General features: G+C 47.4%; 1 protein-coding gene across 1 annotated transcript in view; it reads right to left on the bottom strand.

Moving 5' to 3' along the window:
- Positions 1-22,862, bottom strand: part of LOC105278502 — a 67,014-nt gene extending 44,152 nt beyond the window's left edge. Inside the window, exon 1 of the mRNA XM_011337641.3 lies at positions 22,785-22,862. The gene's annotated coding sequence lies outside the window, so the exon portion shown is untranslated. The remainder of the gene's footprint in view (positions 1-22,784) is intronic.
- Positions 22,863-23,261: the final 399 nt, after the last annotated feature.

Here is a 23,261-nt window from a genome sequence, read left to right on the forward strand (position 1 = left end):
TATACCGAGCTGGACGCGGATGTAATATGATATTTGCATTTAATGCCGACTCGTAGGCGTTGGTAGCGTATCAGGACACGCCAAAACTCGAGAGTGATACACGTGATAGTGAGCAGGCTGAGCAGACAACTGAGTTTATCCGCCTGCCGAGGAGGGAGATCGAGCGCATTTCACAACGGCCTTGCGAAGGATACCAGATGCGACAGACTCGCCGGACACCCGTCGAATAATACGAGCCACCGAGCCGCGTATCGGGACTAACGGCGCGGAAAATTAATAACGCGGACGGAACGCACGCCGAGACCGGGAGCGTTAATTTGCGCGTCGTGGACACTCGCAAGAGGCCGAGCGTCGATTTCCCATATGCACCGTTGAGCATAGTCAGCTGTCGTGGTCGATGACGAAGAGAGAAACGAACAGAACGGACGTACATACATACGACGCGATATGTACGAGCGAGAAGCTCAAGGTACTGCCGCGGCCGATAAGTATCCGACGAGGACAGTGAGACTCCGGCGTCACGTTTCACTTAATTGATTTTATATAGCAGGACCATCGATCTCTCTATCATTCCACCGAGGAAAATTAATGGAATGACGGAATGAGGAATAAATAAAGCGTTCGCGAACCAACGAACAGTTACGACTATCGTCGTCTCGCGTCACGGTGAAATCACGGTATTCGGTGTCCGATGCAGCTAATCGTTTATCGGGATCCAATAGCTCACCGACGATAAACGGACACTCGCAATCGCGTCGATCGGCGCCGACGAAAAAAGATTTAATCGCCGTACCTGTTCTTCGCGCGCTCGCGCGCGCGGACGAGCAAACGGGCGTGCATTTGCGAGCGTATAACGTGGCTGTGCGTGCATCGGGACGTATATTATCCGGTCGGTACATCGCAAATTACGGACTGCACCGGGAATTTGAAAGCGATCCCCGCGTGTCCGCATCGAATAATTATTGCTCCGCTTGACACGCGCCACAGATAGCTTTGTTATCCGCTGAAGATTCGACACTCGCGAGGGACTCCCTGCTTCGTGAATTTTCTCTCGGACCGGCGATGCAATTAAAACGGGGTAACAAATTAATCCTTTTTGCCGGCACCGATCCTATCCCACTGAACTTAATCCCCCGGTCACGCATCGTTTCTTGTTTCCCAAGGGGACGCAATATCGTTGGTCAATTAAAACGCGGTAGCAAATTACACAGCGCCCGTCCGCCGACCGCGAGGCGGTTTCAATTTCACTTGGACGCATGTTCAATAACCGATGGCCGATTAATACGCCGTTAATACACCGACAGCGTGACCGATTAATCTTCTAGCGCGAATGTTAGAATTTTACATCAGACGACGACGCCGCGGGCGAACAGAACGCGTTACGCGGCGAAAAACGTCGTGTTCCATTAGTCTCATATACTCGGCGTGCTCTCGTTAATAGCTACAATAATTTGTTTCGGATAATTGATACTTTCGATAAACGGATTATTTAATCCCGGACGATAAGAGCCCGGCGAGACTCGATAAGCATCGATACAGATGGTTAATTAATATTAGAGACGAAAGTCGGACGGAGAGAGCGACAACTATGAGTTATATGCAAAAAGTATCGATTGCCTGACAGCGGGATAGAAAATAAAACTTCGACAAATTTCTCTTATATACACACGCATACACAATTCTAAATATATTCATATTACAAATACAAGATTGGAAAGGAAAAGAAAACCGTCACTTGCATTTATATCTCAGCTCGCATATTCCGGATTACAAAATCGATCATCCACTGCAAATCTATGTACTCACCGGGAGTAACAGTCGCGCTGATAAAACCGAGACGCTTGGAACGTCACCCCAACGATGCCCAGGTAGAATAGCGAGAATCCCTTAACAGGAGCTCCTTTCAGGAGGAGTCGCGCTTTTCTCGCGACTCGACAACGGAACGGTGTCCTCGGCCTGCAGGACCGGCGCGCGGACGAGGGATTTCACACGCGAGATCACGCGCGGCAACAACGAAGCACGTTGTTCGCACACTGCGGCCACTAATCGCGTCAAAACACGCGTTAAAGATCACCCAGGCCCAGCCAGCAAGACGGGAACCGACCGACCGGCCGATGGACGAACGGACGGACGGATGAAGGAACGAAACTGGACAGACGCAGCACACGCGGCGCGGAGAAACCACGTTGATGCCCGCCGGCTTCGGATCAGGTTGAGTGAGTTGTTCCGAGTTGTTCGCCCTCCCCTTGCGCGGGCCTCGTCTACGTGTCTACTCATGCAAGATAATGCCGACTACTCCGGATGTCCTCGCGACAGCGACTCCCTTCCACCACGTGATACTTACGACTTGGAAGCTTCGATCATGCGGGCGGAGCAGTGTCAGGGAAACTCGCTTGTCAAAAATCCCTCAGTCTTATTTATACCTCACATTTGCGACGCGCGATCTTCCGTCTTGTCAATTAAATTTCCGAATTTAATGGTACCCATTTCGTCCAGGATACGCGGACGACTGTGTTGCACTGCATTTACACGTTGCTTCGCGTTTTTTTGTTTTCTTTGGCACCGAGCGCTCAACTCCAGCGGAAAAGTAACGTTACGTATTTGCACAGCTTCGGATTGGACACGAGTGTCAGACGTTTTCGAGACGCTCGTTCGTACCCCACTACGCGTAAGTGACCGCATGCGTGGGACAATACAACCGGTGTGTCGTTTTAGTCGCGTTTTCAAGCCGGTAACAATTACTTTTCTCGGAATGTACGCTGAGAAAGTTATATAGGCACTAGAACCGACCACACAGTCGCACAGACGCTATATGGAGATACAGGAGAGCAGGACGTTTCTGGGCGATGCATTTTAGTGAAATAATACGTTTCACCTGGTTAACCGGGGCATTACGTAATCGCGAAAAATCCTCACGCTGAAAGCCGCGACGGTTTTTCATACGCGATATTTCATTCCCGTCAAGTAAATCTTTCAAATAAATTGTACTCTCTCTAGCACAATCCGAATTGGATAGACGAACCTAATTGGATCAAGGACTTGATTGGACCGTGTTACGAGTCTTCGAATAAAACGATACTGCATGGTAATTTTCCTTTGAAGCTGCGTTTTTTCCAAGTACTGTTTAATTGCGTATGAACTATACAGCACAAAGTACGGATTTAATTGCGGTGTATCCATTTTCTCGAATAATCCATTCCTTCACGCGATACAGTGCAGCAGAAGAGCGCCTGAATTCTAATTCGACCAATTTGTCGGAGCGACGATTTCCTCGAAGCTCATCCGATAACTCATTCGTGAAACGTGTCTCCCAGCCTAGTTGACCGAAAGATTTACGAGCGCGTGAGGGGTAGCTCGAACGAGGAAACTCTGCCGTTCTGATACGGCTGGTACATCGCCAACCGAGCTGAAATAAACGTCTCGTAAACCTGCTCGGTGCTCGGTAAAACTGACGCTTCGGGCACCCTTTTTTCTCCCTTTCGGCGGAGTCCCGCTCGTGGTATGCTTGGAAACCGGGGAAACATCGGCGCGAAAACCAGCTTTCCGCGATTCTATGGACACGAGACACGACAGAACAGTACGTGGAACCGTTTAAGCGATCGACAACCTTCACGACGATAAATCCTCTCGCGTGATGAACTCTTTCCACGCTGCCCACGTCGAATCCATTAAGAGATCTTGAGGAGTTCTAGAATTCTTAGTTTAGCATTCTTTTCCAAAGTGGCACACCGTCTCGGAGACCTTGCCTGCGAAAGATCAATGAACGCGACAGAAGAGTGTAATTCGAGCCAAATCCACTCGAAAACTCGACGCGTTTCCCCATCGTGCGTTCAGGGTGCAGCGTTCATTTATCAGCGTCGATCGACGGAACGGAATTCATTCCGGTCCTCGATCGTAGGAAATACTATCGTGTCCACTCTCATATCCCATATCCTCCAAGACATATTGTCAGCATCCTGAAATGTCCCGCTGGATCGTCAACTACGAGACAATCTCGAGGTCCCGGTATCTCTCGAGACGGTCGCCAGCAAATTGCTCGGCTACTCGTTCGGTACGATGATCAGGGTGTCTCGTGCCTCCAACTCAGATAACTATCTGTAGTCGGTGGCGTATCAATCGATATACACGCGTATCGAGCCGCCGCGCCTGAGGTACGACGGCGATGTAAGATACCCGGCAGATACCCGATGACTCGTTGGAATCGTCTTCGGTAGGCGAACGCCCGCAGGATATATTCACGCTGCAATACGCAATTACATAAAGCGACGAGCGTCGATTCTCTCGTAAAGGCGTGATTTTTTCGTGAGTGAGAAGAACGATACGTTGAAGACTACGTCACCTGCGTATGACTCGTCTGTGATTAACGACGGTTCTGAGAACCATTATCTCTGCGATTATATGTAAAATCAATCTCGTTATGATTTCTCGGGGGAGTGCATCGCTGCATCCTACGCGATGAATATCAGAATCGTGAGGCTCGATTATTCAACGCGCGGTCATCTACCGCGACTGGTCGGGTCAAACGCGTCGTTCCACAACTTCCGAGTCCTCGTTATTTCCTTGTTTCATTATTGCCTCGGAGCTACGCACGGCAGTAATGAGCGTCGAACTGTGCTACGAAACGCGTACGTCCACTCGTGCTTTAAACGAAGCAAAAGAGACTGGCGGGACACACGCGCGACTGTTTAGCGATTGTCCCAGGCATGTTTACGGTTTGTTCCTTAACGAGAGTCGTTCCTCTCTCGCGCTGGTCCCATTCGCGTCCCGGGCATAATCATCAATCACCCCGCGTGTCAGACGAACTTTTTCCCGAGTATATTTGCGCTGGACGTTCCTTGCCGCGGAATGCGACATCAGGCGACTCCGACTTCTCCTCGAGAGGTGAAGGCGCTTCCACGCAGAGCGAAGCGAGAGGGAAAGCACGAGAGTGGCTCTTCAATCGGACGGGAGATAATCATTGGCCTGAGGATTTCGCGCCTCAAACGTGATCGTCGTAAACTGATCGTCGCAAACTGATGGTCGCCGCTGATGTCAACGCTCGATAAACCAGATAGGTGACGACGGCAGTATCGCCTGGCGCAACCGGGACACAATGACCCGCGATAGGCGACAGGAAAGCTGAGGAATTTTTTCAATAACCATGATCGGTACTGACGTTAAAGAAATAAAACTCAGGAGAAAAAACGTGTTTGCGAGAGGCGCAGAGAAAACAAGATTACGGGCGTAAAAGTAGCGACTTCTCAGACACGAGGAGATTTTAACGGTAATTGAGAGCGCAAATAACGATGTTGCTTTAGTCGACCCTTCAAATGTTGACACGTATTTGGATTATGACGTTTCATTGACGATTGTTCTAGAGATCATTGTTGGCCGGTGGCACGGTCGGCGTCCAGCTCGTAGACGCGGACATCATAATTGATTGGATAAACCTCGGGTATCGATAGTTACACACGCGGTGGACATTTTCCCACAGCTCGGTCCTAGAGCTGGCCCGATAATTGTACTAATGCGCTTTGTTTGTCGAAGCTCGCTCGTCGAGGACATTAAGGAATGACTTTGGGAGATCCTATGCCTGGAAATAAAGGATTACACTCTCTCAGAGTCGGAACGAGACAGGGAAGAGACCATAAAAGATAATGCGCGACCGTTTGATTATACCTCTTGCTCGATTAGATCGGTTCGTGTCGGGGAACGTGCCGAAAGCCCGTAATGAAAACTTTTATCGTTTTTTCTCGAAAGTCTGGCGAGTGTTAGATTACTTAATAAAAGTCGACGAATCGTATAAGGCGATAAATAACGTAGGTGTAGGTATCTTGCGTAAGTTTAACTTATTATCAGCCGTAACCAATCATCATGTTTGCTAATATTGCAAGTGTGCGCTTTACGCATGTAACAATTCGAGTAACCGTAATGACGCAGCAAGTAAACGCGCGAGATATAAGAAATGATTAACGTTCCCGTTTCGTATACGACGGTAAAAAAATCGGCTGAAATCACGGCCGATAATCTACTATAATGTCCATCGATTTCTCCGAGCTCTGACCATATCCGACCGTACCGATCATGGTCGTACGTCGGGGCAACGCCACGCGTCCACTTCCGCACGATATCACGCGCGTATGTCTGCATGCAGAAATAAACTCTGCGATTCGCTGAACTCGGGTAGACCGATAATCGCTGCTGAAATAAATTCCATTTGATATTACGTATCTCGTGCAGGCAACGAATCTCAAACCGCTGAAAACAAAGACGAGTTTATCGTTCCGATACGAGTTACTTTGTTCTAGGAATAAATCCAACTGAACCCAGCTATTAAAAAGATTAATTAGGATAAGTAATAATAATTTTCGAGGAAATCGATTGTAAAATTAGCAATTGCAATTGCAATCGTGCAGAATCTCTCTCCTTCTCTTCGCGTTCCATGAACTCGCTCGCAGAGGTAGCTTTATCAATCCATTCCAATGAATCGCTTTAGTATGTGTACCTCGCCATAAAGTGCACCGAGACTTCTGCAGAGATTTTTAAGTGATAATTGCTTCGCGTGAAAATGAGACTTCTCTCGCGCCGCCGTATATCGAAACGGAGCTATTTTATTCAGTATACACGACATGTTCCAGTCATAATTGCCTCGGAGCACAAACGAGACCTGGCATTATCGGCTGGAAGGAGCGAAGAGGCTCGTCGCGTCTAGAAACCCGCTTTATCGAACGAAAGTTCGTAAATCAGGGCCGCGCGGCGCCATTATACGACCGAAGCTTTCAGGCGGCCGATCGATTGGCCTGATATAGGGGCGAAACAATCGATTCGTTCAATTAGTAATCTGGCGCGCCGGCCTAAAGATAATTCGAGCGACGCTTCTTTTTCAGGACACGTCGATTTACAAGACGCACTCTTAATCTCGTCATTTGTCCTCGTCAGGATAATCATTATCGGGGGATCCTCAATTATAATGCTGTATCGATACGACTTCTTTGCTGGCTATCGCTTGCCAGTGTTGACGCGGTTTGTAATAATCAAAGAAAGGAGAACAGGGAGAACGTGATCGGCCAACGATAATTACGATAGCCACCGATAAAAATTAATGCAAACGATTTGTATTGGTTGCAAAAGGTATTCCGAAACTATTCCGCAGATCTAATTACTTTCGAGGTATCGCAAATGTCTCGCCTCTGGCCGGTTTGGCCACCGCGAAAATGTACCTCCGATTGCTGCGCGCCGTGCAATTTTACACGTTAATAAATCCGACACTTTGATCAACATCACGGCATCGACCGTGCGGGCCGGTTGTGCCCTTTCTCGGCGTCGTATGCACGTATGCGAACCGATACTCTCGTATCGATCACGTCGTCGCGCATTATTTCAGGTGGCCAGTGTGTAACACGCGTGTCTTGTCGAGCAAGCAGCGAGGAGAATTTGTTAGAGAAATTAGCGGATCGGATGCGGAATGTGCGCGCGACGCCTACGTATTGTAACTAATAAACGATCGAAATGTAACGAGGCGACGAAATCGTGAAAAATTTCGGTGCTCTACGACGCAAAGCAGTCTCACGTACGATTTCGCGAGAATTCGCTTGATCTTAGGAGGATTCTTCCGCGTTTAACCGTGGAGCTTGGCCGTGCGGGTCTCGATAACGCGAGCTATCGGTTCAGAACGTGAGTGTAACGTGGGAACTTTTTTCTGTGCCGTCCGTATGTGAAACCGGATAAATGGCGACCGTGCATATTTTACGGCTGCGAGTGCTCTCCGTGCACGAGCTGACAACCGGGCGTTTACGCGGAGCGAGAGTGATCGCGCTGCACAATGGACAACTTGTTTAACCAAGTGACAAGCAGCGCGATCGACGTTACTCGGCTCGGTGGTCATTTTCGCGCGTTAAACTCGCGCGGTACGCAAAGAGATTTTTTCTCGGCAATCTTATCGCGCGACGCGCGGCCGGGCTGGTTCGACGGAGTACGTTTTGTGCGAAGCTTTCCGCGGCGCGAGGAGCACATTTAGAGCGAAAAGATACGCTCGAATGCCTGATTAATAGTCGGTCGCCACACGATTGTCGCGATTTTCGAGCATGGAAGTCGACTTTACGCTCGAAATCCCGCGCGCGACGTTTTCGTTTCAATTAATAATCGACGAAGCGGAATCCCCGTGGAAATTTATGCCCATCCGTGAATTTATAGGTGATTACCGCTCTCGCGGTCGCGTTCGGGCCCTCGGCCACCGAGATACCGTTGCCTTTCGTCTAGGAATTTATCAGGATTTCCCTCATGGGTCTAAATCAAAATCGCCAGCATCTCAGTGTAACGTTCCGAAGCGTCGTATAAATCGTCCCCGTCCCTTTTCTGCGTCTGTCCGCGCGACTCGTCGCGCTCGCGTTCGCGTAAAGCCGAGATTACGAAGAGAAATCGGAGGCTACTGCAAGACGCGCGGTATCGCTCGCCAGAATCACTCACCGGCTTAAGAAAAAACGCTAATCGGTGATTTTCAAACGAAACGATTGCAAAATTTCTCCCTGGAGCACTCGAGTCCACGTCGCGTTATCGCGGGAGGGGAAAAACGATCTATTTTTTCCACCAACAGCGCCGATCGACTTCTCGCGTTACGCTAAGTTTAATGCCTGTCGCGATATTAATCAACGGCCTTCGACCGCGACCATTATTTGCATATTGATACAGTACTGCTCTGACGTTTTTCTGGAAAGCGGAGTTGATTTTTCACCGACGCTGTTATTGACAGAGATTGAGCGTCACGATTGCATTGATTGATTCGTTCCCCGATCGTTAAATATTTATGGCGGTTACTTTCCGTATACCCGCGGCGTATCAGATATCTCGCATGTATCGGCAATACGCTCTTCTCTTAGCGGAAACATTACGATTGCCAGGTAGATAACGCAGAGTAATCGAAATCCAGTTTCACTAAGCGTGATTAAAATCATTCAGGTACAGATTAGAAATTAAAATTTCGACTGAATATAAATGACGCCAATTAAATATTTCTGCCATTTTTTAGTTTGAAACATACCAGCGTCATGTGCTTTAATACTTGGAGATCAATTAAACGTATCCTTGAACAAAGATGTGGAAAACGGTTGATCCATCCGATCCCACGTGAATCCGCATCGATCGAGTTGAACGGCTTAACCTGGAGTGTCATGTAAATTTGGCAGGTGCATCCAGAAGATCGTACCCTCGCACGTAGACTTCGGTCCCCCTCCGGGTGAAAGTCTGCGGATTTCGCCATTATTCTTTCGCGAGACCCGAAATTACGGACAGTGTGAATCAAATGAGAGATAATGCTGGACACACACAGCCGCCGGCTACGGTATACGGTGACTTATTGCGGGATACTAATCGACGTTCGGCGTGTAGGTGGTCCTACGCAAGAGTCAACAATTTCTCGACGAGAGCAATACAAACTCTGTTTCATAATATAAAAATCTTTATAAATAAAATAATGCCAGAAAAGCAAAAGTACAACAACGAAAACAAATGCTCCGATGCGAACTATATTAGCGTCGAGATGCTAACGTGTAACGTAAAAACGCGCGACGTAAAAACATGCATTACTCGGCGTAATATCGAGTATTTTTTCGAGGAAAAAAGAAATGCGGTTATTACGTCGAGTGACGATAACGAATAGCGTAAACGAGGAGTCGGCGTTTCCCGGAGTTGGTTTTGAGCGTCGGATTGTCGTATCGGCGATTACGCGCGGAGATGGGTAGCGCGCGCATAATTTAGCATTGGATACGGGTTAGCAGGGATCGGATAAGCGACCGGTATTTGCTAATTACGCGTCTATCAAGCCGCGCGTATGCGCACGCATCTAATTGATGCAGCGCCCACGGACGGAGAGTGTGCGCTAATAAAGCGCGTCTCGCCAATCACGAGAAACGACGCTGACTCGCGCGGCTAATGAGCTCTTAGTCATTTGACTCGCGAGTCGCGTGATCGCGCGGATTTTTCGAGGGTAATCGTAAATTGGGTCCATCATGCGCGCGACAGTGCTCATCGGTCTCGGTGTTAATCGAGCGTACTGCGCGCGCGAGCGAGCGAGCGAGCGATTAGCGCCGATTAATACCAGCCCGCTCTTGCCGGCAATTAAAATTTTTCCCCGGGGAGGAGAACAGAACGATATCGTGTACCGGCAGTCGCGGATTTTTTCCGCGCGCGGATAACCATCGTGCGCCAGCAATTAGGATCTTTGTCGGAAACGCAGAGACGGAGAATCGTGCCCGGATGATCGGTACTTTTTCCGGAATCGCGCGCGCCGATCGTGCGCGTCGGATTAAATCGGGCACGTTCGACCGAGTAACACAAATCTCGATCCCGCATAAACCCCGCGGTCGTCTTAATATTATAAATTTCCAGAGATCGCCTCGCAGAGAGAATAAAGGATACCTCCTGGTGGTGAGAGTTCATGATAAATCAAACTTACGAGAAACTATAACGTGAAATTTCCACGCGGCAAAAAGCCACCCTTCCATCCTTTCGGACTCTTTCGCTCGGCGGATCATTCGGCCGGCTCTCCATCCAGGTCGCTGTTTATTATTTATTTATCCGCGACCGCCGGTAAATCACGACGATTGATTCTTTGCGGTGGCCGCGTTATGGCCATTGTTCTGGCGCGAGCGCGGTAATGGAGTCTAAATGTCAGCGTAAATATTCATTGGCCGCGCCGCCACGCAGCGAAACGGTCGCGTTGGATTTCCGTTATTTATGCTGTTACAGCCGTCGCGCCGCGGTGAAGACCGTATTCTCAAATATCCGTCTGGGTCCACCGCGAGAGTGATCCGGAGCCGGACGGTGGCGCTTTTATGCCGGCGTTAAAATTTTATTGTCGTCCCGAGCCGCGCGCGCGACCCGTATATCATAAGTGGGCGTAAAAGCAACATCGTTACTTATCAAATCGATTGTTATTCGCGGACGCACGTGATCACGACCGCGACCGCAACCGACTGTAAAACAGACAATTTGTAAGGGATAACAATAATTTTTATGTAAACGAGAAGTTGCGAGCAAATATGCGAATCCGTTCTGTACGTAGAGGCTTGCTTCGCGCTTGTTTCTGACCTTATTTCTGTATTTATTCTGTATTTGAACCGCAAACGCAACCTAAAATCACCAAAGAAAATTAGCTACTCGTTGTTTAATTACCTAACAAGACATTGAGCACAGCCTCAGTTTGGTATCGACGCGAGTGTCAATGTATCTCATCCCCACGCGGCGATCTCACACCGTGAATGAGTAATTTGCTTGATTGCGCATCCGGTATCGTGCGAGTGCTCGAAACGCGGCGCATTGTGCCGCGCGCGCGCTGCATTCAATCGCGTTTACGACGCCACTTATCGCGAGTGCCGTAACGTAAACGGCCGTGAAGTCTCGATCGCGTCACGGCTACCAACTAATTCCGCGCCGTTTATGATTTTGATAAGCACCCTCCGTGTCTCCGATGACGTGTTTACGGCCGCGACGGCCGTCCAATTTATTAAATGCACGTACGAGTACAGAGAAAACGATCGAGCGCATTACTCGCGCGACGTGATAATGAACGGCGGCGGGATGAAGGGTCGAATGAACGTTCAACATGCCCCGCGAATCGTTCGTCGTCGTTGTCAAATTGTTTCATCAGTATTTCGCCGGGTACGGTAAAACCGTTGCCGTAAAACAAGATTAACGATCGCAACGACGCCGATGGTGTGTTACCTACTCGCGCGCCAAGTTGGATCATTGTGTCGAAACGACACTCCAGCTGCTCCTACTAAAAAGGGATCTCTTGTTCTATTTAGTTGGCGATTTACGGCGTAAAATATCGACACGCTAACAACGTGTCTGGAAAATGTTAAGTGGCGCTTTTCATAAGGCCACGTCGTTAAAAGTGTCCCTTTATTGGGCTCGCTTTATAGGTGAGCGATAAATAATCGCGTATGCCAAACAAACGCAAAGCTACTCCGAGGATTGCAGCGAGGCGTGCGATTGGGAGGAGAGATCGTAAAGCGCGAGTAGATGTAGTTATATCGAGAGGCAATTATTAAGGCATGCCGAAGATAAAAGCGGTAGACGCTAAAGAATGCATTTTGAGTGGCGAATGCGCCGATAAAACGCGCAAATTTATATTATACATCAAACGTATGAACGTCGCTTCAAATCCTCGCGCGCGAGGATTCGATGGTTTATTATCCTCCGTTATTATAAAAATTATTAACACTTTCCAAATCGCCCACGGGAGCACTCGAATAAAGTGCACATTTTATATCGTCCGGGTGTAGATGGCGCGATGAGTGTTACGAACAGGATTCGCGGTTTTCTTCCTCAAAATCCCGCTGACGATACTCCACACTAAAATATCCTCTAGGATGTCATTAGGCCGCGCGGAATGTAACAAGTGCTATATCTGCCGACGCGTAATGGCAACCCCTCGCGAGAGGCCGAGAGAGGCTCGTAAACTCGCCGCCGAACGTCTTTATAATAATCACTTTGCAGGTGGAAGCGCGTCGCGGTTTCTCCCGTTGATCGCCGTTTAATTTGCGCTTCTCTCGCAACGGTACTCGCCGATGGCGAATTCGCGCGCGAGTAATGCTCGCCGCGAAAGGTCGCGCGATGAACCGTCAGCTGACTCGCGCCGAAACGGGACGTCGGCGATAGACCTCGTGGCCTATTTGTGGATAACGCAAACTGTTCGTAAAATAGAATGTCTCGTGAGGACAAGCTTTTCTGCAATTAGCAGAAATGTTTCGGGGTGAAAACGCCGTACGGTGAACGGTAATGCAAATCTCGCGGTAGCAATTGTGACTTCGCAGCCGGTTCGCGTTCTCCACAACGTGATACTGCAAAAATCGGCCGATAACGACCCTTCCTCGTGCGATGACCGTTATGAATTATGACAGCCGCATGACGTTAAGTCCCGGTCCCGGTCGCGCCACCGAGTGACCGCAGTCTCTCATGCATTGTGCAAGTTATGCGCGTAACTTACATACACGATGTTTTAGTTGCGGGAATGCATAATTCATTTATTCCTAAGCATATCGACGCGGAACACCAATATAACGACGTATCTATGTCATTTTACAATCGCCACAGGTGTCCGTTTAGCGGGACGACCGGTCTTTCACAATACGTACAAGCACGACCGTCATTATCGTCGAGCGATTAACAATTGTACCTCGACAATTGTACCTTGTAAAGGCTTGTTTTACTGGAAACCCGAGTTCGTCCCATTCGTTGATGTCTCTCCGCGATTGAGACGCGCAGACGCCGGTGAACGATCGTGATACGTCGTCGCACAGGGTGCGACAATCAATTCACATTTGCTTGATGTTACGTTGAGTCACAATCGCGATAGAGAGAAAGAGAGAGAAGAGCCGTTTCCGTTTCCGCGAGCGAGACAGCGAGCCAGAATGACCGCTAATAATATATCTCTGGTGCAAACTGCGTCGTCCCGCTGTGTCCAATTAGCCGCGCTTAGTATATGATAACGTCTGCGTCTTTTAAACGCGAAAGTACCCGCGTCGTTTGTCACGCCTACGAGAGTGGCGGTTTCGATGTGTTCGGGAACGGGCATCATCGATCGTGGCTGCTTAAGAGCTCCGATACAGCGTTATCTCGAAGGCTCCGCTACGAGATAAATATACGGTTAATGAAAGAAAAATCCGACGTCCAGCTATCAAAAGTCGCCTCACTCTGGATTTTTTATTTTGTTTATGCTCGCCGGACGAATATCGATGGGCACCCGATGCTCGATCGGAGCGACTATCGCGACCAAGTAATCGCGTTAAATTATGCGAAATTATGCATAGACTCGGATTCTCCTCTGTCGCGTCGATTTTTACACGGATTTCGTGCGCGCGATGTTTCTGAATTCCATCGAATTCCCGGAGCGGTCCTCTTGTTGACCGGGATACACGAATCATGAAGAGAAAGTGTCCACAAACGGGAATTATAATGCCCGGCGCAGTATATGTCACTCGTCTCCTCGCATCGAGTACTCGGTACTTAAATTTGAATACGCCGACGTGTCATCGAAGTGCTTCGCAGTCACTTTGCCGTTGCGCGGGCTTTTCGTCAGCGCGGCTGTTCCAGCTACTATAATACTCGTAGCAGCAACGTCGTCGCGAATACTTCTCATCGGATTTATTTTTCGAACATTTTCCTTCTCGAAAGGGCGGGAACGTGCGTGGCTCGTATCTGTTTTGTCGACTCGAGTGGCATTCCGACATCTCGACATCTCGAAGCGTTTAGCGAGCTATTCCCAATTACATCTACTACTTAATTGGGACCTTAATTGCCGCGGAACGCAAGAACGTTATTCTCTTTCTCCACTTTTTGATGTCTAAATACTAATGAAGAAGAAAAAATTTTTTAAAAAGAGAGAGAGGAAGAGCAAGCAAACATTTCATTCAAATAATTAAATTTAAATAATATGTCGCATCGAGGGAAAATTCGCTCGTAACTATTACGTGTCAGTATGAGACTCTTACTCTCATTTATACCGATGTCAAGTCCGAACGCGGAGTTGACGAGCAGATCGCAGAAATTCAGGAAGATAGATCGCTTCCTAAAATAACGTGGCACCAGAAACATTAAATCACACGGCGCTGTTCTCGATGTGGAAGCAAAGTTTCCATAAGACAAATCGTGCTGAAAATATCGATGATAGTCTCGCTGATTAATTAAAGGGAGAAAAGTAACGAAATCAGGAGGATGTCTCGCAACGCCGCAGTTTGTCATTTCTAATGACATGTCTAAAACCGAGACGCGTTCGCGCGGCGTGATTCATCCTCGGGATGATCATTCAGGGTGAAGCGTGCAAATTCGCATCGCCTCGTGAGCTCTGCAGTCGATCGCATGCTTGTCGGCTTAAAACGTTAAAGCGGATAAGCAGCCGCGACGAAAACGCGCCGGGATTTTGCGCAAGGAGAAAAAGAGAGATGAATCCACCCTGTCTCGGCCCTGTCACGCGTGGCTCGCGGCATGACTAATTAATCTCGTGCTTCACAAAGGGCTATTTCGGTCGATCGGCTGGCGATCGACTTGGCGCGACTTAGCCGGTATAATTATCACGACTCGCGTCGCGAATCGTACCGGGATAAGCGAACGGACGCGATTTCGATCGCGGCCGGTCGTGGCCGGTTGATCTACCTCGTATAGGTAAATTTATCTCGTTAATTGCGTCGCGATCGACCAATCGACGGGCCCGTGCCGCGCCATTGGTCCGTCCCGCGGCGTGTGCCGGTAACGGTAGGTGAACGGTACCGTAAGGCCGATCGCCGGCCAGTCCGCCGACGATCGATGCCGATAATCGGCTTTTTGACCGATCAGCAGCTGCGTCAAGGCCGAACAGACGTGAACCGACCTGAATATCGTCCGGATGCCGTGAATTCGTAACTTTCTCTCAACCACCGTGGAGAAGGAGAAGTCTCGCGGATTTCAAAATTAGCGAAAACATAAACTCCACTTTGTAAATATACTCGTTCGCTTATCAGGCGGAATCGATCCGATCGCCTCGTCTTCCGGCTGATGTAACAGATTATCGCGCCGCGCCGCGTCGAGGAGAAAAATACCGACAATAATCGCGTATCCCGGAGCACCCAGGAAGATTGCTAACCTCGCGGATGGCAGATAATGCGTTCTCGAGAATCGCGAGAGAACCTTGCAGATACGCCGTACTAAAAATCGCCAGTCGATATCTCCTGGCGATCGATAGGAGGGCAGACACGGAGTGAGACAGAGCGTTGAGGCGAGGGATGGAGAGAAAGAGAGAGAGAGGAGACTAGACTCGTTCTCCTACGATCTCGCGTTCGTCTCCGTGTAATTCCGAGAAACACTATCAACCAAGCCGTTATCAAGCATTCCACAGATAAGGGAGACGGCCGTTCTGCCGTCTCCTGGCATCTCGACGCGATCCTGATGCAGGACGCGGCGTCCGCGTGGGCGTCACGAATGAGTACAGGTGCGACCAGCGGACATCTCTATTCAAAGCACCTCATTGTTACTTATTCCACGTTACTTAGGATCGTTACTTCGAATCCTAGCATTCTCCAAGGAAAGAAATAACGAGGAGTCGCGCGAGCGAATGGCTCTCCGACGTGAACTCTTAACGTATGTCTCCATCGACGCGTTTGTCGTCGCGTCCGCGGAATCTCGGCGAGTTCTCGTGCGAGGAAATGAGACGTCGCTCGGAAGGATCGACGAGTGACGCGCGAATAATGGATCGGCCGTGAGTTCACGATGCTCGCGAGAATCTCCATCGGCCATCTCCATCGCGAGGCTTTATCGAGCTTGTCCGTGAAGCTGCTAGTACCGCACGAGAATCGCTTCGCTTGCCTCACAGTTACGAACGGCGCGGCTGAAAATAGTCGTTATTTGTACGACGACAGTCGTAAGGCGCGCGCAGGGTCCCTCTTTTCCCGGTTTTCCAGCGTTCTACGCCGCGCTCTACCTAAACCACCCTTTGGACGCCACGGCGGCGGATCTGCTACGTTTCAAATGCTTCGACGGTAGCTCCGGTAGGCCGCACATCCGCGCCTATAAACAGGAACGGAAATACACTCGGCTCTTCGCGGTGCTCGTCCATTCAGACAGCGCGTGGTGGTTAGTTTCATTCACAGTTACCCCCGCCACCCCCGCATGATGGATCCCGCGTTTAATACGCGTGCATGTTTTCGGGCGTGTGGACGGATGTGGCTAAACAAACTGTACTGTATCTCCCGGGCCTCTCAAAGTGCGATTGGCGGCAGCGGGTTCGCCATCGGGACGCAGATTAGGACGAACGGAGCGGAAGTAGCGAGGGTGTGCGAGCAAAAATGGGAATCGAGAATCGCGGAGAATCCGTCCTGGAGGCGCGGTTCGCCTCGTCATCGCGTCGTCTGGAAGCGTCGAGTCGAGGATGACGCCTCGCGATCGGTGCCCTGACTTGCAACGATAAAATCCTTGCCGTGCAAAAAAGCGGCGCGCACTCGAGTGGCCGATTATAAAGCGGTGGAGATCGCGCGAAGATTGCGGCGCGGATTGCGTTGATTGCCTCGGATGACTTCGTTATCTCAGCACGTGCAAATGTTATTTATACACATTGCCTGGCTGTCGCACCTATCGGGCCTCCTTTCCCGCATCCTGATCGTGCTTGGACACAATATTACACGATATTGCACCGAGATATTTCGAGAATTTCTACGAAAAAGATACGTGACTCTCTTGCGCAGTTAGATAGAACTCGGCTTGAAATGTGTATGTAATTTGAAAGCAACTTAGGATTTTCCCTCGCGCCAACTATCGCTCCTTATCACTCCTTCGTGTTTGATACCGATATTTTAAACACTCAAGCAATCAAACAAAATAAAAAATAGCAGTAATGAATAATAATATAATATAAAAATATAGTCAAAATAAAACTAAAATAACAGTAATGAAATAATTATCATAATATTAAAAATAGTAAATTAATGAAATCCGGAAATGAATCGGATTACGAATCAGAAGACTTCGTCGTCTCGTTCCAACGTATTGCAGACTTATGTATCTTGTACATAATCTATCTACATGTCCGTTTTGTGCAAGGGGTAATTTCGGTTCGCGAGTGAAAGACGGGCGGGTGTCACTGCGCAAACAAAAATCCCTCAAAGCCACTATTGAGATGTGGTTGCGGCTGAGGAATTGTACGTTGGTCATCGCGGATGATTCTTACCGCGGTGATGTTCTTCCGAGACGAGATATGAGCTGCAGACATGGGTGAGCGCATGTCGGACGTGCACTTCATTGAACCACCGGTGCGGCCTCTCACTTGTCTCGCGGGCATCGCACGTACGAAGGAACTAATAGAGGTGCATGCATGCAATATTCGCGCTCGTGCAGATGGAAGGCGGAGACCACAGCGGGCGCCCCCCGCGTCGCGTAAAACCAATAGTAAAATGCGTCTTAATAAACGACGTCGTTTGCGCCGCGGTCAACCGCGATTAATAGTAATAAGACGATACCGCATAGCGCAGAAGCGTGTGTGTGAAGCTGGCGTATCATTTCGCGGAAAATCATTTATTATTGAGAGTTCTGGCTCCCTTTTTAATAGTTCTAGAGTTCCTGATAGGTTAAACACATAGTTCTGGCCATTAAAGCGAACAACTCGCATAGTGCAAAGTGAGACGCCAACTTCCCACAGCGTCTCACTTTGTCCTGCGACAGTTTCCGCCATAATTCCGGCTAGATTTTAAAAGATCTACAGTTCTACATGAGTTCTAGAAAGAGTTCTAGCGAAAAAATTTTTTTTCATCTTTTTATAATTACTAGCACACAGGCGCGCGCTATAAGTAAAATAAAAAATTAAAAAAATAAAAATAAAAATAATATAATAAATAAAATTGTCAATATAACCGCACTGACAGCCACTATGACATTCTGACATTCGCAACACGAAGTTCAAGTCACACGAAGTTCGAGCCAAGCGAGAGAACCAATTAGCGTCGCGGAAAAGAGGCCTCAATATTCGATAAAAAAGAACTTCACGAAGTTAACACGCCTTTTTTAGAATAGGATTAAAGCTAAAAAATATTTAAGTGAATGACGACTGGTTAATTTCAGAGAGTTCTGTGCTTTATGAAATATTTCTCGTGTAGTTTTGAACATATTTAACCATTTTCCAAAGAGTTCTGAATGCAAACATTAACAATTATTTAATAAAAAATTTTTATCTTCCGAGAAAGACGGATATACAGAGATATGGGTGAGACGCTGGTCGATTTTCGAGAGTTCTGTGAAAATTAAAATATTTCTCGTGTAGTTCTGAACGTATTTAAGCGTATTCCAAAGAGTTCTGACCGCAAACATTACCAATTATTTAATAAAAAATTTTTATCTTCCGAGAAAGACGTATCTACGGAGATATATGTGAGACGCTGGTCGATTTTCGAGAGTTCTGCTTATTCTAAAACAGTTCTCGTATAGTTCGTGACATGTACAATGCCTTTCCAAAGAGTTCTGATAGGAACAACGATTAAAAAATTTTTGAAAAAATTTCACCCAAAGAGTGGACGTTTTCGACTTTACCAGTGAGACGCTGGTTGATTTTCGAGAGTTCTGCGTATTCTAAAACAGTTCTCGTATAGTTCCGGACATGTGCAATGCCTTTCCAAAGAGTTCTGATAGGAACAATGATTAGAAAATTTTTTAAAAAAGTATTTCGCCCGAAGAGTGGACGGTTTCGACTTTACCAGTGAGACGCTGGTCGATTATCGAGAGTTCTGCTTATTCTAAAACAGTTCTCGTATAGTTCCGGACATGTACAATGCCTTTCCAAAGAGTTCTGACAGGAACAACAATTAGAAAATTTTTTAAAAAGTTATTTCACCCGAAGAGTGGACGTTTTCGACTTTACCAGTGAGACACTGGCCGAAATGTCGGAGTTCTGGCTTTCCTAAAATACTTTTCGTATAGTTCCACATGTAATTATGAATTTCCTAAAGAGTGCTATGCACCAGCGACATTGCACAATTTAAAAAAAAATTAAAACTGTTCGAAAAGTGAACTTTCATACAGAAAAGATGAGACGCTGGCCGAAATGTCGGAGTTCTGGCTTTCCTAAAATACTTTTATAGTTCCGCACGTACTTATGATTTTCCTAGAGAGTGCTATGTATGAGAGGTGCATAGAACTCTTTAGGAAATTCATAAGTACCTTCGGAACTATACGAAAAATATTTTAGGAAGCCAGAACTCCGACAGTTCGGCCAGCGTCTCACCCTTTTCTGTCTTAAAATGCAGTTTTCGAGCAGTTTTAATTTTTTTTAAATTATACAATGTCGCTGGTGCATAGTACTCTTTAGGAAATTCATAATTACGTGTGGAACTATACGAAAAGTATTTTAGGAAAGCCAGAACTCCGACATTTCGGCCAGCGTCTCACTGGTAAAGTCGAAAACGTCCACTCTTCGGGTGAAATACTTTTTAAAAAAATTTTCTCATCGTTGTTCCTGTCAGAACTCTTTGGAAAGGCATTGTACATGTCCCGAACTATACGAGAACTGTTTTAGAATACGCAGAACTCTCGAAAATCGACCAGCGTCTCACTGGTAAAGTCGAAAACGTCCAGTCTTTGGGCGAAATAATTTTTAAAAAAATTTTCTAATCGTTGTTCCTATCAGAACTCTTTGGAAAGGCATTGTACATGTCCGGAACTATACGAGAACTGTTTTAGAATAAGCAGAACTCTCGAAAATCGACCAGCGTCTCACCCATATCTCCGTAGATACGTCTTTCTCGGAAGATAAAAATTTTTTATTAAATACTTGTTAATGTTTGCGATCAGAACTCTTTGGAATACGCTTAAATACGTTCAGAACTACACGAGAAATATTTCATAAAGCACAGAACTCTCTGAAATTAACCAGTCGTCATTCCCTTAAACATTTTTTAGCTTTAATAATTATAAAAAGATGAAAAACAAATTTTTTTCGCTAGAACTCTTTCTAGAACTCATGTAGAACTGTAGATCATTTAAAATCTAGCCGGAATTATGGCGGAAACTGTCGCAGGACAAAGTGAGACCCTGCGTGAAGTTGGCGTCTCACTTTGCACTGTGCGATTTTTTCGCTTTAATGGCCAGAACTATGTGTTTAACCTATCAGGAACTCTAGAACTATTAAAAAGGGAGCCAGAACTCTCAATAATTAATGATTTTCCGCGAAATGATACGCCAGTTTCACACACACCGCAGAAGCGGCGAGTGGCGACTTTATTGCGAACAAAACGATTCGGCGATGCTTCGCGCACTTGCGTGTCTAATCTAATAATAACTAATGTGGTTGGAAGTAAATACAGCAAATTTAATGAGGTACCGTTGTGTGCCAAACGCCAGCGTAGAGCGCGAGAGTAGTTCATCGCGCGTACATCTCTCTTTCTCTCTCAAGAAGAAGAAAGGCAGAAAGAGAACAGAAAGACAGAAGACAGGCAGAAGATAGGAGAAGCGAAAATGTTATCTCAATGTAAAGGCGATTTTACCACGCTCCGTGAGATCGGTACGAGCAAGGTAACGGGGGGCGCAGTTGAGCGTTCAAAGGGTTAATAAATCGACGGTCGCGCGCGCCGTGCAATCAAATCCGCCGCGATCGGCCTCTGCAATCTGCGCGTACGCGTACGTGAAACGGAGATGAACGGAGAGAGAGAGAGGGAGGGTGAGAGAGGGTGTGTAGAAGGTAGGATGCAAGAGATGGGGGACCGGGAAGCGCAACGCGCTGCCGAAATTACAGCCATTATCGCGATAGAGGTGAGAACCGGCCGATGTTTGTTTAACCCGATCGGAAATCGGCGAGAGGTCGAGTGCGATCCTTACTCCTCGTCTTCCCCTCTTCCTCCCTCCTCCCTCTCCCCCTCGTAAGGAGCAACAGGAGGAGAGCGTCGTTCACCCCGAAAGAATGGGCGGACTGCGCCGTTTAGCCCGCGAGTTAACGGGGCGTATCCCGCGTGACGGTGAAGCCACGATTTACGATCTCGCGTTTCGATCGCTCGCTCGCTCGCTCGCGTCGTCCGCACACGATCATTCCGCTCGGGATCGTATCTGTTTCAACGATAAACAAATATTTGACGAACAATTAGGAGGAATAGCATCGAGGAGATATCGAAGATATACGCGAGAGGTCCGATTACTTTTCACATACAAATAAGTATTATAACTTTTTTAAAATATTATATTAAATAGGTTCCCGAGTCGAAATTTTAGTTCTACATTGAACCTCGAATTCTTCATTTGAGGCGTTATTCAGCGTCTATTTAGCTACTACTTTAACACTAAAATATGTCCGAAATTTCCTTTTTTGCCGCTAGAGCGTCAAGGCAGGTTACGATCAAGATTATAGCCGAATGTTGCAGGGTCAAAATAGCATCTTAACATCTGTTTGTAGGAGTTTGAGTTTCGATGTAAGAGTTCTAGGTTCTATTTTCCTAAAAGTAGGTTCGTACGACTGCTAAAAGCATTAAAGTAGGCGCAAAATTTCGACTCGGGTTGTGACGCCTATTATCAAGCAACGAGTAAAAACGCTCTAGAAAAATACATATCCTGTAATATCGCTTCTCTATATGCTCCTCTCTCTTACTCTTTCTATCTCCCTCGTTTGATTCGCGGTTTTCCCTTTCGGTTTCCTTTCATCTTCGCTCGACGCGCACGGATTTATTATTTCTCGCGACGGTATTATACGATGATCATCGAGATGCAGCGACGGGCACGCGTTAAGGTTGAACGTCTCCCTCAAATTGTTTGCGTTGCACGCGGCCGATGACGTCGAGATAAACCTCTCCTCGTGTGCATTGCGTACGCGAGTCTCACGCACGCACGCACGCATACATGCAAGCATGCACGCACGCGTCCGCAAGGATATCGTGTTCGCGTTTCCCGTTTTTTTTTCCTTTTTTTTTGTCGCCAGGCTTAGGCTCGAAACCTCGTTCTAGCTTGTATACTTAATTATGTTAATTTCGATACACGCGACGCGAAAACTTAACGGCGCGACTGCAATTGCGGTGGTTAATCAACAAATCATCCTGTCAGCGATCCTGCAAACGCCACGCAATTATCGAGGAATATTTTCAGTCGACCGTGAGAATGATTCTAGATCGATCGCTTCACTATTGATTTATTAATTACGACATAATTAGCAAAAATATACCAATTTCTTGCGCTCGTACATCATATATGCGTCACATTCATCATCACGGTTTCCCGCACGGATAAATAAAATAAAATAAACTTGCACACGAATACTATCGTCATAATACATAATATTTTAAACACATCGTCATACATAATATTTAAACACTCACCAACTACGGTTTCCTGCGTGGTTGTAGCTCGATATCTATCGATCGAAGTGTTCCGTCTTCAATTTTCGCAGCGCCAGGCGCGAACGTCAATTCTCGATGTCCTCACAGCGATCTTTACGATTTTTCGGAATCTTCGATCCGTAGATCTCGAAGATCCGCTAATTGAAGAACTAGACAATTGAAGATATTTGTCAGCAGCTCGTGCAAATTCGTCCGAATGTACCGCGAGAAATTATTGTCTTATCATGTTCGCCTTCAAGATTTGAACTAATGGATTCTCAGCTGCACCAGTCCGCGTAACAGTGTCGAACATTTCACTCAATCAAAAATGTCACTGAGTCTTCTTATCGGACGTAACGACAGAGAGAATAATCGAGGGGGTTCCTGTCGAACCACCGTCGGATCCTTAGATCGTCGCGATCTCGATCCACCTTACGATGCCAACGAGTCCGAGATACGCTCTCACGTTGCGTCGAC

This window comes from Ooceraea biroi, chromosome 1 (genome assembly GCF_003672135.1).
Source record: "Ooceraea biroi isolate clonal line C1 chromosome 1, Obir_v5.4, whole genome shotgun sequence".
In the NCBI taxonomy this organism is placed as follows: domain Eukaryota; kingdom Metazoa; phylum Arthropoda; class Insecta; order Hymenoptera; family Formicidae; genus Ooceraea; species Ooceraea biroi.